The following is a 15,626-nucleotide window of genomic DNA, read 5'->3' as shown; positions in this document are numbered from 1 at the left end:
TGCAAGTTACACAACCCCCAGTTTAGTGGAGTTACACCAGTGAAACGCATACATGTACACGGTCCTTAGACCAACAATTTCACACAAATGTTCACAATTTGCAAACACTGTTCAATGAACACACTCTTGAGCACATAGTCATGACAATACCGGGCAGGTAACCGACCTCTAGTACTCCTCTAGTACCCCCCATTTCAGACCCCGTGTCTGAATCGTCCGTGACAGGTCGTCGGCAGCGGCCTCGTCCTCCTGAGCTACAGGCTGGTCGCCTGAATCGCCCTCCTTGCCTCCATCTACGCCATCCTCTCCTGATGAGTCCGACTCCACCTCTTCCCCCGCGTCGGGCACGATCTCTGTGACGACCCGAGGGGACCTGGGTGGGTTACATGCTCTGGGACACGGTTCCCGAGGACGATAAACGGCGGGCTCCACGCCTGTCTCGGAAGAGCTCTGCGAACGCGTAGGATTCCTCCAGGGGACCCGCGCACGCCCTTCCTGGTTGGAATTGGGAAAGGTACAGGGCTTGAGCTGGTCCCGATGGGGAGTCTTCTCCGGGCCCCCTTCTTCAGGCCGGACTGTGAAGACAGGCGTCCCTTTGTGGCTCTGTGCAAACACCAGATAGGGGGTAGGTTCCCATTTGTCTTGGATCTTATTATGACATCTGGGTTGATGGTTCCTCAACAGAACCCAGTCTCCGGCCCTTACGAGCGTGCCTCTGGACTTTTGGTCGTAGATCCGTTTGCGTCTATGAGACGTATGCTTAGCTGTGGCTCCCGCGGCCTCCGCAGCAGCAGCCTTCAGTCGCTCGTGGTGCCTCTGGACCCACTCGTCCAAGTTCTCCGCATCGCCGTCCACGGCATCTTTGCCACCCAGTACGTCCCTGGGCATCCTTGCATCCCTCCCGAAGAGCAAGTAGAAGGGGGCGTACCCTGTGGAAGTGTGCACGTGGCAGTTGTACGTAAGTACCAGCTCCAGCAGGTGCTCTTTCCAGTCCCGCTTCTTGTCCGCGGGCAAGCTACGCAGCATATTATGCATGGTCCGGTTAAACCTCTCGCATTGGCCATTCCCCTGGGGGTGGTAGGGCGTAGTACGGCTCTTAGAGATCCCGTAAAGTCTACAGAGTTCTTTGATGACGCCAGATAAAAAAATTCGACTTTGGTCGGCATGGAGCCGAGCGGGGAAGCCGTAGTACACAAACCAATGCCGGATGAGTGCGGCGGCGGTGGTCTTGGCGGTCTGATCTTTGTTCGGGATGGCGATAGTGAATCGGGTAAACATATCGGTCAACACCAGGACGTTCTCATAGCCGCCCGTCGACATCTCCCACATGGTAAAGTCCATGGCTAGGACTTCCATGGGCGCAGTCACGTTGGTGCAGGTCATCAGGGCCTGGGACTTAGGGAATACGTCCCGGGCAAGTGCACACCGCTTGCACTGTTGCACCCAGCCATTCACCTCTGCTGCCATCCCTATCCAGAAGTAACTTCGCCTCATCAGGTCTATGGTCCCCCGTCTACCGAAGTGTCCCCCGTAGTCGTGCTGGGTCTCATATATGTGTCGCCGCAGTGCCGTCGGCACCACCAGTTGCAGGACCTCTTCCCCGTCTCGGGGGTCGCTAACGCGTCGAAACAGTACTTGATTGTGTAGACGGAAACGCTCCCACTGCCCGTATAACGTGTTGTTCGCTGGCACGGGCACGGCTAGTCGTCGGGTCTTCCCGTCGGTGGCCGCCGGAGTCGGGTTATCTCCGGCTTCAATCGCCGTCACCCTCAATCCTCCAGCAACTTCTTCCACGGTCACCCTCTCTTTGGGCAGTATTTGACGGGGGCGGTGGAGTTCCGCCAGTCGGGACCAGGGCCGGAGCACGATGGCTGTGTCGGTCGGGTTTAACAGACGCACGGGCACCCTCCCATTTAGGGCGTGGGCCACTACGTTGGCCACCAGTAGGCCGGGCGGTAGGTTGGCACTCGGAGTACTCTCGAGCATTACGGGGCGTTGTATCTTCGCCGACGTCTCGCAGGGGCCCTGGATGACCACTTCACTGCGGGGGGGAATGACCACCGGGTCTCGGCCGGCCACTTTCACGTACCCCCTTCTCCCCAGGGCGGTGCACCCCTGTTCCTCGTGAGCAACGGCAGCGACGATGCGGCGCAGGGCGGCGCTCCCGGCATCGGAGCGATGGCGACCAGTTGGGCGTATCCCCTCCATTCCGGCGAAGAGGTCGTACACCCCGCTGAGTATGTTCATCCCCAGGAGGCCCGGGACGGCGTTTCCCGTGGAGCTGCAGTGGGGGTCGTCTTTTACTATGAACACACATTTTCCAGGGAACTTCATCCCTAGACACTCCACGTCAGCGAAGAGGCACCCCACCACTGGGATTTCTAAGCCGTTGGCGGCCGTGAGGGTGACCCAGGTGGCGGAGGACAGTCTCTTCGTCTTGAATTGCAGTTTGAAATGGGTTTCGGTCATGGTGGTAACCTCGGATCTGGTGTCTAAGAGGCAGCAGGTCTTGACGCCGTCTATCTGCACGTCTAGGGTGTAACAGCCCCCGTATACATCTTGGGTCTCTGGGCCCGTGGCTACCAAGTCGACGGCTCCTGCCGCAACGGCGTCGATCGCCCCTCATGTTCTAGATAGGCGTCCCGGTGAGCCCGAAGCTTCGGGTGCAGGGGAATGTGCTGGGCGCGATCCGCCGGCCTGGAGTGGACATTCTCTACTGATATGCCCCGGCTGCTGACAGGCGTAGCAGATCAGTCTTCCACGGCGTCCAGGGAAGCGTCTTTGGGGCACGTCTCACTCAGACTGCAGGGCCCGGAGGAGCAGTTATTGGCCCGCGACCAGCTGGCGGATGGATTCTTGTAGTGCGGACACGTCAACAGGGGTTTCGTGTCTCTCCGCGGCGGCGGCGTGTATCGTGCCCCGGGCGGAACTCTTAGCGGTGGACAGTGCCTCTTCCTCTTCGGACCAGTCGATCGCGGCCAGCATTAATTCGAAGAACGTCAGCGTCCCTTTCTCTCTTTGGTATCGTCTCATCTCCCGTCGCAGTGCGTTGTCTTTCAGGCCTAGGACGAATTGCTCCTGTAGCAGGGTGGCGGTGTCTGGGACCCGTGTGGGTGCCCGCCGCTGTAGACGCCGAAGCATCTCTTTTTTTTATTTTTATTTTTTTTATTATTGCAAAACAAAAATTATTAAAAGTCAGTACTCAACACATAATGCATAATGAAACTAACAGACAAGGTGGCTAAAATGACATGCAAGTACAGAAACAGAAAACAAAAAAAAGTCTATAATAATATTTTAACGTATATAGTGTATATCCAACGAAATTACCAACTATACAAATGCCTTATACAGGATATACCCCTAATACCTATTTTCTAAAACCCTACACACATATGCTCCAGCTCGAACCCCCCCCCTCCCGGACCCCTCCTTGGATAGTACCTCCATTATCCCTCACTCTAACCAGACACTACCATTATAAGCTAGCTTTTATTCTCTCCACCACTTCTAACCACATTGACATTTTGGATTCGTTGAGACCCAGAATTCTTGCTGTAGATATTTCTTGATAAATCACATCGAGATATGTAAGAGACCAAACCTTCCTGCACATTTTTTCCGGTTGAAACCAGCGTGATGCGATCAGTTTTTTAGCTACTGTGATACCCGATAAAACCAATCTCTTTAGCTGTGGATTTACTGCAAACTCAAAAACATCATTCAATAGTAATACAGAGGGGTGTACTGGTATATTCCAAGATACGAGTTTTGATAATTGATGGGTCACATCTTTCCAGAATGCCTTAACTGGTGGGCAGTCCCAATACATGTGCATAAATGTCCCTTCGTCTCCATTTGTACATTGGGAGCATTTTGAGTCTTGTTTAAGGCCCATTCTGTTCAGTCTTACAGGAGTCAAGTATGTCCTGTGAATATAGTTAAGATTGATTTGTTGATGGTCCGGGTTCCTTGATGTAAGACGGACATTTGCCCATGCTTCTTGCCAATCAAAGTCACTTTCCAGGTCTGGTATATCCCTCCTCCAGACAGAGTCTAGTTGGAGGGTTTCATACGAGGACGTTAGTAATTGATAATAAAAACCTGATACAAAACCTCTCAATGTATCTCTTTCATAGAAGAATTTGTGGTATCTGTGGTGTTCAACTGGTATGTCTAATGGAACACCGTGAGACCTCAAACATAGGCGTAACTGTATGTAAAAAAGCCATGTGGACTCGGTGAGGTTAAATTTTGTGCATATTTCTCCATAACTACAAAAACCCTGGTTATTAAAAATATCCCCTAATGAGTGTATGCCTTGCTCTTCCCATATAGGGAATCTTATAGGACGTTTTTCCATTAAGAGTGCATTGTTATTGAATATGGGAGTATGATTATGCCATTTTTGAGGGTTAGGATATTTTTTTTGTGTTTCACGCCATATCCGGATTGCATGGGTAATTATGGGGCCAAATTTCCGCTCACAGTGCTTGATTGGTAGTTTAGTGTGTGCTATGTCCTTCAGTCTATGTGGGGCTACTATGTTTTCTTCCAATTTTCTCCAGGATGCCAATGCCTGGGGATCAAACCATATTGTCAATGGTCTTAATGTGTATGCCTTAAAATATTGGAAAAAATCTGGAACTGCCAAGCCACCGTCTGCTTTATTTCTCTGTGCGGTGGATCTTTTTATGCGAGGTGGTTTGTTATTCCAAATACATTTTTATGTGGAGGAGTGTAATCTTTTCCAGTAACCCTCTGGAGGCGGTAACGGTAGAATTAAACTGATGAAGTTGATTCTTGGTAGTACATCCATCTTAACTATTGATACCCTTGCCTGTACTGAGTTTTTAAGTTTTGCCCACCTGTCCAGGTCGTCTTTGATTTTGTTCTGTATTTTTGTGTAATTGTGCTTCACCGTTTGTCTTATGGTGGGAAATATTTCCACACCCAAGCATCTAAAATGTTTTACCATGGGTATCTCACCTGGGAGGGTTGTGTCTTTTTTTGCATGGGTGTTAAGTGGAAGGAAAGCCGACTTCGGCCAATTTATTTTAAATCCCGATAAATCACCAAAGTTCTCTATCAACTTGAGTAGATGAGGCAATGTGGTGTTGGGGCTTTGCATGAACAATATTACATCGTCCGCATATAAACTAATTTTATGTTGTGTGCCCTTGATTACGATTGGTTCTATGTATTGGGATTGTCTTATATATTGTGCTAAAGGCTCTAATGATAGATCGAATAGTCCGGGACTAAAAGGGCAACCCTGTCTGGCTGAGCGTGATACCGGAAAGATTTTGGAGATGAATGTACCTGTTGTAATCATGGCCGATGGGTCTTTGTATAATACTTTAATCATATCAATGAATCCTTTTCCTAACCCCATCCTTTCTAATACTGCCCATAGAAACGACCATTCCAGCCTGTCAAATGCTTTCATAGCATCCAGGGACAGCATCGCCTTAGGTATGGTGTCTTCTTTGTCTGCATCTAGTACGTGCAGTATTCGTCTTATGTTATCATTGATCAGGCGACCTCTTATGAAGCCAGTTTGGTCCGGATGAACTAAAGACGTCATATGCTTTTGTAATCTGATGGCTAATACCTTAGAGTATAGTTTGACATCGGTTCCGAGGAGGCTTAAGGGTCTGTAACTACCGCACTCGGTGGGGTCTTTGTCTTTTTTGAGAAGGACTGAAATGAGTGCAATATTGTCGTGTTTATGGAAGCTCCCCTCCTTGACTGAGTATAAGATCATATTTAGTAATAAGGGTCCAAATATGTCCCAACATGAAAGGTACATTTCTGATGGGATACCGTCTCTTCCAGGAACCTTACCATTTTTCATTTCAGATATGGCCTTCTTGAGTTCCTCTAGTGTGATCGGTGCTTCTAACTGTTTAGCGTCGTCCTCCGAAAGTTTAGGGAGAGTAATTTGATTAAGATATGTGTCCAATTTGTTTTGATCAAAGGTCGTTTCTGATTTATATAAGTCGGAGTAGAATTCTTTGAATGTATCGTTTATTATTTTGGGGTCTGTTACAAGTACTTGTTGTTTTCTAATGGCAGTTATATCTGCAAATTTTGCATTAATTCTTAATTGCATGGCTAATAGGTGACTAGGTTTAGAACCTTGGGAGTACTGCTGTTGTCTTGTGCTGCGTATTTGCATTTCCGATTTTTGTCTGTATATGGCATTGATCTCTGTTTTTAGTACGTTAACTTGATTTTCTAGTCTAGTTGAGTTGTTGTATTTTAAAGAATTAAATAACGTTGAGTAAAGCGTTTCCAGTTCAGACAGTTTTGTGCATTGATTCTTGCGCAATATGGAGGAAAATCTATCCTTGATCATACCCTTTACCGACATCCATATTATTCTGGGGTCTTGCACCGCGTTTGCATTCTCCCGTAGGAATACTGTGAGAGCTTCTTTGAGTTGTGTAATGAATTCCTTGTTGTTAAGTAGCATCGTATTAAAACGCCATCTTGGGGCCCGGGAAGATAGTATACCAAATGTTGCTTTTAGGAGTAAATAACAGTGATCTGAAAGCGCATTGGGTATCATTTCCACTTCATATTTATCAAATAGTCTCGGGGATGCAAAGACATAATCAATTCTGGATAATGTGTTATGTCTCGCCGATCGACAGGAGTACTTTCGGGTCGTGGGATTAAGTGAACGCCATAAATCATTTACCCCTGTAGTCTTTGACCAATCTTTTAATGCTTTAGATGAATTTTTTTGTTCGCTGGAAAAGGCGAGGTAAGATTTGTCCATCCTTGGATTCCAAATGGCATTAAAATCCGCACCTATTATAAATGAGTACTCGGGATGGTTTAACATTTCATCGGTTAGTGAAGTGAAGAAACCCTCTTCGTACAAATTTGGGGCATATACCGCTGCCAACGCTATTTTCCTGTTATTGTGTACAATCCTAGCTATAGTTATACGCCCCTCAGCATCCGACCATACCCCCTTTAATTCGATATTTAATTTACGTCTGACGACTATGGCTACACCTCGAGTTCTCGTACCAAAAGAAGAGTGACTAATATTATGGTATGTGTTATCCGCTAACGTATCTATGTCTTCCTCTAAAATGTGCGTTTCGCTTAGTAGAGCCACGTCCACATGTTCTTTTTTCATCAGTGTGAGCACGCTTTTGCGTTTGTGTTGTTTGTTTATCCCACCAAGTTCAAGTTCAAGTTCAAGTTCTTTAATAGTTGTCATACAGAAGTACAGAATACTTTCATACAAAATGCTTCTTACTGTTACGCTCCAGAGACTGTGCTAGACAAGATAGTATCAAATAACATAATAACATAATATAGCATGAATTTAGAAGAAGAAAATGAGGTCACAGTGTTCGGTATAGACATATGTACAATGTTCTGAGTTACCATATAATATACAATACACAATACTATGCAGTGTACTAATGTACAGTACTATCTAGTGCAAAGCAGAAATGGGATGAGGTACAATTTTAGGTACAATTTACAGTAAGGTGTACGAGTTGTAGTGCAATCCTTCATCCATAAATATAAAGTGTGGGGAGTGGGTGCTACAGTGTGTTTGTTTAAAGTGGGTGTGTGCTATAAGTGTGTGGAGTGGGTGCTACAGTGTGTTTGTTTAAAGTGAGTGTGTGCGTGTGGATGTGTGTGCTATGTGCGTTTGGTGGTTGTTGTTGTGTAGTGTTCATTCATTGTTCGTTTAGCAGCCTGATGGCCTGGGGATAGAAGCTTCTTCTGAGTCTTTCTGTGCTCGCCTTGAGACTCCTGTATCGCTTGCCTGACCGCAGCAGTTCAAAGAGGCAGTTGTTCGGGTGACTGGAGTCTTTAATGATTCTCTTAGCCTTGCCCTTGCAACGCTTGTAGTAAATGTTCTGGAGGGTGGGGAGCCAGTGTTCCATATCATTATATTCAAACTAGCCATAATCTATGCATGTTTTTGTGTAGTTTTTGGTAATGCTTCTGGAGTGCGAAGCTACAATAGATGTACATCCAATTATTGAGGTCCCGTTGAGAGCCGAGCTTAAAAACATATATATATATACAAATAAAAATCCCCTATTTTCCCCTCACCCAGAGAGTCGTACAGGCCTGTGTTCCAAAAACACATCCTCCGCGTATGACTCTCTCCCTTAGGCCACCGGATTGCCCAAACTGAGTTTTGTAATCCTAATCTTCCTATGCTAATTGCCATAGGATCTAACATTTTCATTCTAATACAATAGAATGTCGCTTTTGGTCTTGCGCCTTCCCTTACTGTAATGAAATATTATGAAAAATGAAAAAAAAAAGAATAAACTTTCATCGATATATTCATTTGAACCCTCTACTAACTTATGTAGGAAACATCAGGAAAAAGGAAAAGATTGTAGAGAAACATTGACACCTTAATATGAAGAACAATGGGAAAGAACAATGTAAGATAAAAGAGAGAGAAAAAAAATAAATAAAAAAAAGGATAAAAATAAGGAGTGAGAGATAGAATAATACTCAACGTGGAGAAGCCACTAGAACAGAATTGAGTAATTAGATAAAATAGAAAAACAGAGCCTTTTAGAGCTACAATGTGCCAATCTCTTCATCAGTGGAGTGATTACTTAAATTGTTAGAATAACCTTGTTGTGCTCATACGTTTAGGTGTGGTTGATTTTTTTTAAAGTTTTATTAAGGCCTGATTAAACTTCAGTCAATTGATCATATGCTATGTTTATACACACCGGATGTTAATGTTAGAGTTGCAAGCCTTCGTTGTTATGGTGCATTATATTCTAGAAGGTTGTAGAATACACTAGTACTAACAGACTGTTGTTGTGTTCCAGAATGATCTAAGTGACCCAGAGCAGTCGAGCGATAAGCCCAGAATCTTCCAGATTGTTCTTATTGTCAATGATATGTTCTTGTCTCCACGGAGACCAGAGGTCTGAAAATATAATGCATTACGAATCGTATTATACACAATTTGCCTTGGTGTAGCCGGCCTGCATATCATCTGCTACTTTTGATGAACACAAATAAAGTCATTCTAATACTGATATACACAGAGAAAGAGAGAGATGAGACGGCTTATCTGTTTTCAGACAGTGTTTCGTTCTGCCTTGGGGGTTCTGCTCCATGTCGATTCCAGTATTCCTCAGCTTCTTTAGGTGTGTGTAATCCAATCCTACGGCTGTCCCTGCTCACGATCGATAACAGCGCCGGGTATGTTAGCCTTGGTCTGAGGCCAGACATGAACAATTTCTGCATCACCTCCTTGTAGGGTAGACGTCGAACGATGGCCTCTTTGCTTAGATCCTCATAGATAAATATTGAGTGTTCACCATGTTTCAGCTTCCCCCGTTGGATGCGAGCAATTTTGATGATGTCATCTCTTATTGCCGTCTTCCGCAGAGTAACAATGATGACTCTTGGCCCGTTGCTTCTTTGCTCCCGAGAACCGATTCTGTAAGCTTGGTCCACTTTCGGCACTGTGTTTAGAAAGTTGTTACCCAAAATCACTGATAGCACTGTTGGAAAGTTGTCGTCTGCGCAATTGACTGCTTCATCAAGTCCTACAATGCGGATGTTATTTCGCCTGTGGTAGCGTTGGGTTTCGAGTAGCCTCTCCATCGCTTCATCTTTAACATCTTGTATTTTCCTCCGGCATGCCTCTTCCACCCTTTCTATCTCTTTTGTCACCTCTGTCATGCCAATGCTGATGGTGTTCTCGTTCACTTTGACTGCCCGTGTAATATCTGTCACCGTATTCTCCACTGTCGTGATTCGCTCGGACTGTACAGCGACCGCTCTCATAACCTCTTCGAGTTTAGCATCGACGTGTGCTTTGAATTCATCTTTGAGTTCCTCGATGTGTAATTTGAAAGCGACCATCTGTTCTTTCATCGGGATAGTCAGTGAGTTGAAGTCGGGTGGTGTAATTGTACTGCTTGTGTCAGTTGGTGGTATGGGTGCAGTGACGGTACCGATGGATTTGTGTGCTATTATCTTCTCAAAATCAACTGCTTTATCTCTCACAGAGCTTGTTCCTGTCGCTCCAGTTATGTTGACAACTATTGTCTCCCTGTCGGGGACAATAGTCGATGGTCCCGGTGTAATCTCCTCTATATTCCCCTCGTCGGGGCTTGTCGCCAACGGATCTGTAGCAGCGTCGTCTTGAAAGTTTTTTTTGAACGTGTTTCAATCTGCGCCGCTGGAGTTGCCGTATCTTGTTTCTTTCCCATCTTTTCCCTATCCTTAACCATGTTGTCTCTTGATATAGTTAGTAGAAGGTCTTATCAATACATACGATGTGGTCTAATCTCTTTTGGTATTGTCCAAATAAGGTTTTTAAACTAAATTAACGTTAACGGGAGCGGAGCTATTACCAAATGCGTGCGCTACATATTGCAGCTAAACCGGAAGTTTAGCCGAAGCATCTCTTGTAAGTCATACGCAAATTGTCTCACGGTCTCGCCGGCTGCCTGCTTGCGGTCATAGAACTCCCCCAGGCGGACACTGACAGGGGCTTTGTCCCCGTAGGTCGCTTCTAGTACCTTGAACAGGGCGTCTGGGTCCGGGAATGGCTCTTCCATCATGAACCGCACCGTTTGCTTAGCCTCGCCTTTCAGGTGGAGTTGTAATACCTCCACCTGGTCTTCGGCTGGCACCTTGCTTGCTCGGAAGTGTGACTTCATTGCCCGAATCCAGTCCTATTGACAGCTCTCCCCTCTCTTTTCCCCCTCCGAACTCGCTGCATTTTTGGTCCCATTGGACATACACCGTCGAGGGGGTCACTTGGGGGTCACGGGCGTGTCTCTCGAGGACGGCCTTGGCTAAGGCGAGGGCTTCTTGCTGGTCGCTCCGGTCCTGCTCCAGGTACATCGCCTGTCGGTCCAGGAGGCCTGCCTGGTCGTGGAATCGACCCCTCAGGGCCTCCACTTGTGCGGTCAAGTCCCTCATTGCTTCTGTTTCTTCTTATTTTACCTCGGCGCCGGGCACGTGTTTGCTCCCGTAGCGCCGCCTGGGCTCTGCACTCTTCCTGGAGTGCCTCATCTTTCGCCGCCGTTTCCTGCGCGGCGCGGGTCTGTTCTTCGGACATCGTTGGTCTCTCTCTCGGTCAGTCAAGGAAGTGGGTTAGGATGTTGATCCTGTTTGTGATGCCAAATGTAGCAGGGTGGATAATCCCTGCTTTATGGGAGTGGATGTACACTGCCACCTGGTAGTGGGAACGCAGCAGATATGGGTCCGGCTGAGTCCCTGACTGTAGGCCAGGAGTATTGGAGTGGAGGTTTAGCAGAGGGAGTGGATGGGGCCTAGGATTCACTAACCTAGGGGTGGTGCGCTGGTCCTTCTTTCCCTCCAAGGCGACTCGCAGTAGTTCCCCACACACCCACACTTCCCTCAATACTTCCTGCGCCCTCCCACACCCGATGACAGTAATGATGGATGATATACTTTCTCCCCAAAACAGTACCCTTCCTGATTGGCGAGTAGAGACCTGTCCCAATGATGCATAGGCAGGGGGTGGGGAAAGGGTTAAACAATAATGAGCATTACCCGGAAAGGAAAGGGTTAGACAGAATGCACATTAACAGACACGCACACAGTGTTCCCATTTAGCTCTCTTTTACTGAAAGACTTATCTCTTAGACATATATATTTACACAAGGCACAAGAAGCAAAGCTCTTTCCACACTGGGCACCTAGTGCTCTCACCCTACGGCAATGACTAAAGTTCTTCCCACACTGGTCAAGACACAGTAATGGAACCCGTCCCTTTAAGGGTTTAAATACTTGTTCATTCCCCCATAGGTGGGGAGAGAGGGGAGGAAGAGGGAGAGGGGTACTGGAGCTACTCAATGGGAATTTTATAAAGGAACACACGTTATCACACCACATTCAACCAAAAGACAGTGGGCCCACGTTGAAAACAAAAGCCCTATCTATAGCCGGCTTCCCCAAAATAATAATTGTCGGGCCGCCCCTAATCACTGCTACCAGTGTCAGTTCAAAGTACTGCTTCTCTTCGCCCTTAAAGGGCCCGCTCCGCACAAAGAGAATGTCTACCGATAAAGTTCCAGCACTCAGAGCGCTCACTGTAACTGGCTTGAGTGTACTTAACCAAGGGCGGGCCTGCTCTCACCACCGAACGTCCGTGTGGTGAGATGGCCGTCGAGAAGTCCCGTGATAGCAGGAGGCGGGGCTGGGTAGACGTTAGGCAGGTGACTGCTGGAGGGCAACGGCTCGGAGGGCCTGGAGGTGCATGCAGTGCAGCGACGTCCACTGCTGGGCTGGAGAGGTGGGGCGACACGCGGGCTAAACTGTGGTGCTAGGCCTAACTGAAACCCCCTGTCCTGTCGCCTATACTTTAACTAAAACGCAACATGTGCAATATCTACCACACTCTTCGGCAGTAGCACGTCTGCTTCTTCGTTCACAATGTCTCTTTAGCATTAACTGGAAGCTAAGCTATCGCATATTCCATTACTAACCCGCCTCGTAACTGGGTTTATATTCCGCGTGCTTGATGTCTGGAGCTCCAGCTCCAAGCGACCTCTTGCTTCTCTGGAAAACGATGAAGAGGAAGTTCCGCTTCTTCACCTGTGTCCCCCTGCCCAACGTCGCCACCAGCTCCCCCTGGCGGTACCTGTATCATGTCCCACTATTAAGTGTCAATGTTAGGATATGGACGATCAAGAGGGGTCAGCAAGTTACACAACGTCATCGCGAACACAGAGAATGCAAGGAATTAAAGTTAGACACATTGAATTATTGTTAGACATATTCAGGTGTCTACACATGGTTGCCTCTGCCGTCGGTGTGTGAATGTGTGAGTGAATGGGTAAAATATGAGGAACAAATAGTAAAGAAGGCTAGTTTTTTTTTTTTTTTTTTTTTTTTTTTTATACCCAAAGTAATTTGCGATTTATTATACTTTATACTTATAGCACATGCATGAGTCTGGTCTCTTTTGAAAGGTAACATTCTAAGGTTTCTTACACAATAAATCTCTTTGTGTGAGGTTTCTGTCCTTGCCTTCTCACTCGTTCTGTTCCTTTAACCACCCTCGCTTTGTTTTCATTCATTTTTCTGTCAGGTATTTCAATTCCCTCGTTCACACGTTTCTCCCCGCTGACGTCATCTGAGACGTCGCTGATTGGTTCCCTCACTTCCCCACGCTTTTCAATCACATTCCCCAGCTGTCACTGCCTTTCAATCAATCGATCCCTCATTATTTATACCCCGTTTTCCCCACCCTAAGTTGTTGGTTCGTCTTGATTTGTCGCTGGATGTTTTTCCCCGTTGCTTCTGTTTCACTGTGCTATTCTCCAGGAAATTCCTAGAAGCCTTCGCTTGGATACCTGCTCCGTGGCGCGCGCTCGCCTCCACTGTTTGTTCCTGTTCCTTTACGCAGCTCGTCTGGGTGAGTTTTCTAGATTGACTGTCTTGACCTATTTCCTATTTTCGTGTGTAACCTTTACACTGAAGTCTACCACCTTTTTGTCAGACAGTCACTCACCCAGCCTTTATCGTTTTTGCCCTTTCCTTTATGGAATAATATTTTGGGATCTTCCACCTCCCACTGTGTATTTACACGAAGATATTATTTCACATTTGGACTGTGTTTGGATTTTTGCTCACTGTGTATTTACACGAAGATATTGTTTCACATTTGGACTGTGTTTGGATTTTTGCTCACTGTGTATTTACACGAAGATAGTATTTCACATTTGGACGGTGTTTGGATTTTGCTCACTGTGTGATTACATGAAGATATTTCACTTGGGCTGTTTTTGGAAGATTGCACATCACTGTGTTGTTTAACACGAAGAATATAACACCCTGTCCTCCAGCTCGTTTCAAGTCTGCTCTGTCACTGACCCGTTCCCTCTCTCCCTCTCTCGGTCTTGCACAACATCTGAGAGGTCCGCCGTGAGAGTCTGCAGAGCGGTACAGAGGTCTGCTCCTGCTTCCCAAGACTACCCTTCCGGGAGAAGCTGCAGAGCAGCAGAACTTTGCCCCTTGTTCATTGTACCTGTTTCTTGTTGACCTGCTTTCCCTGTTTCACTTATTCATATATCAAATAAACAAGCCCTCGTTTTTGGCAACTCTGAATCCTACTCTCTTGTGTCGTTAGCGTTTGGGGTCGGTGTCAAACCATAACATTACGAACCAACCATGACGACCCCAGCCGACACAGAGGGGGTCAGAACCGCACTTGCATTTCAAGTCGAGTTGACCAGGGATCACGGTCTCCAATTAGAGCGGGCTGCGGCTGCGGTGCAGAACCTCAGGGACCAGGTCCTGCCTATGCAGGGTTCAATGGCCGCTATGGCGGGCCAACAGTCCGAGATTCTCGCCCAGCTTAACTCGCTGGGCGACGCCGTTAATACTTTTCATCTCTCACACCCTCCAGGAACATTCCCCGCAGCCCCAGCAGATCTCGCACCTCGGGAACCCCTTCTCTCCGTCCCACGGCTGTTTGACGGTAATCCCGAGGAGTGTGCCACATTCATCATGCAATGTGAGTTGGTTTTCCGTCATCAGCCAAGCCGTTTTTCAGCTCATGGGTCCCGAGTGGCTTATATAACCAACCTACTTTCAGGCCATGCTGCCCAGTGGGTCACATCCTCCTGGGCAATGGAAGCAGATTTTTTGTTCTCCTACCCAGACTTCGTGGCGGAGCTCCGCAGAGTGTTCCACCATCCAGCCCGAGGTCTGGACCCTGGAGCCCGGTTGGGGACCTTCCGGCAAGGGAGCAGCAGGGTGACGGACTATGTCATGGAGTTTCGACTGGCGGCGGTGGAGAGCGGATGGAACGAACCTGCTCTTCGCCTAACCTTCATAAGGGGGCTCAGTGACGCAGTCCGGGACCAGCTCGCTACCAGGGAGGTGCCCGACTCCCTCGAGGAGCTGTTTAGCCTTGTCATCCGTATTGACGGACGCCTCCTGGAGAGAAGGCGCGAGAGGGCCCGACTGTCACCTCCTGAAGCACCCCGGACTCCTGGACGCCCCGTCCCCAACACTACTGTGGGTAACAGGCTTCCCCGTCCGGTGCGCGAGGAGGAACCCATGCAGCTGGGACGCTCTCATCTGAGCCAGGCGGAGCGTCAGGCAAGGCTCAGGTCCGGTCTCTGCCTCTACTGCGGAGGTGCGGGACACCGTATCGCCGACTGCCCTACCCGGCCAAAAGATCGGGCTCACCAAGACCCCGGGAGATCCTGGTGAGCCGTTTTTCCCATTCCCAGCGCCGCGCACCACCTGACCATCTGTTGAGCGTCACCCTGGCCTGGGGGGACCAACGTGCCACGGTGGAGGCCCTCATCGACTCTGGGGCAGACGAGAACTTCCTCGACTTCGAGTTTGCCACCCAAGCCAACATACCTCTTGAGGCCCTTGTGAGGCCCTTGGAGATCTTTTCGTTGGACCAACACCGCCTGGCCGACATCTCTCAACGGACCGGCCCAGTCTTGCTGACCATTGCTGGGAACCACGTAGAGAGGATCCAGTTCCTCATTACCCAATCCCCCCTTGTCCCGGTGGTCCTGGGTAGGCCCTGGCTCGCGCTGCACGAGCCCCACATCGCCTGGGCCTCCGGTACCATCAGGGGCTGGAGCTCCTCCTGTCAC

Source organism: Notolepis coatsorum (assembly GCF_963971535.1).
Source record: "Notolepis coatsorum genome assembly, chromosome: 10".
NCBI classification, from domain to species: domain Eukaryota; kingdom Metazoa; phylum Chordata; class Actinopteri; order Aulopiformes; family Paralepididae; genus Notolepis; species Notolepis coatsorum.
Note: the sequence above shows the minus strand (reverse complement) of the source record.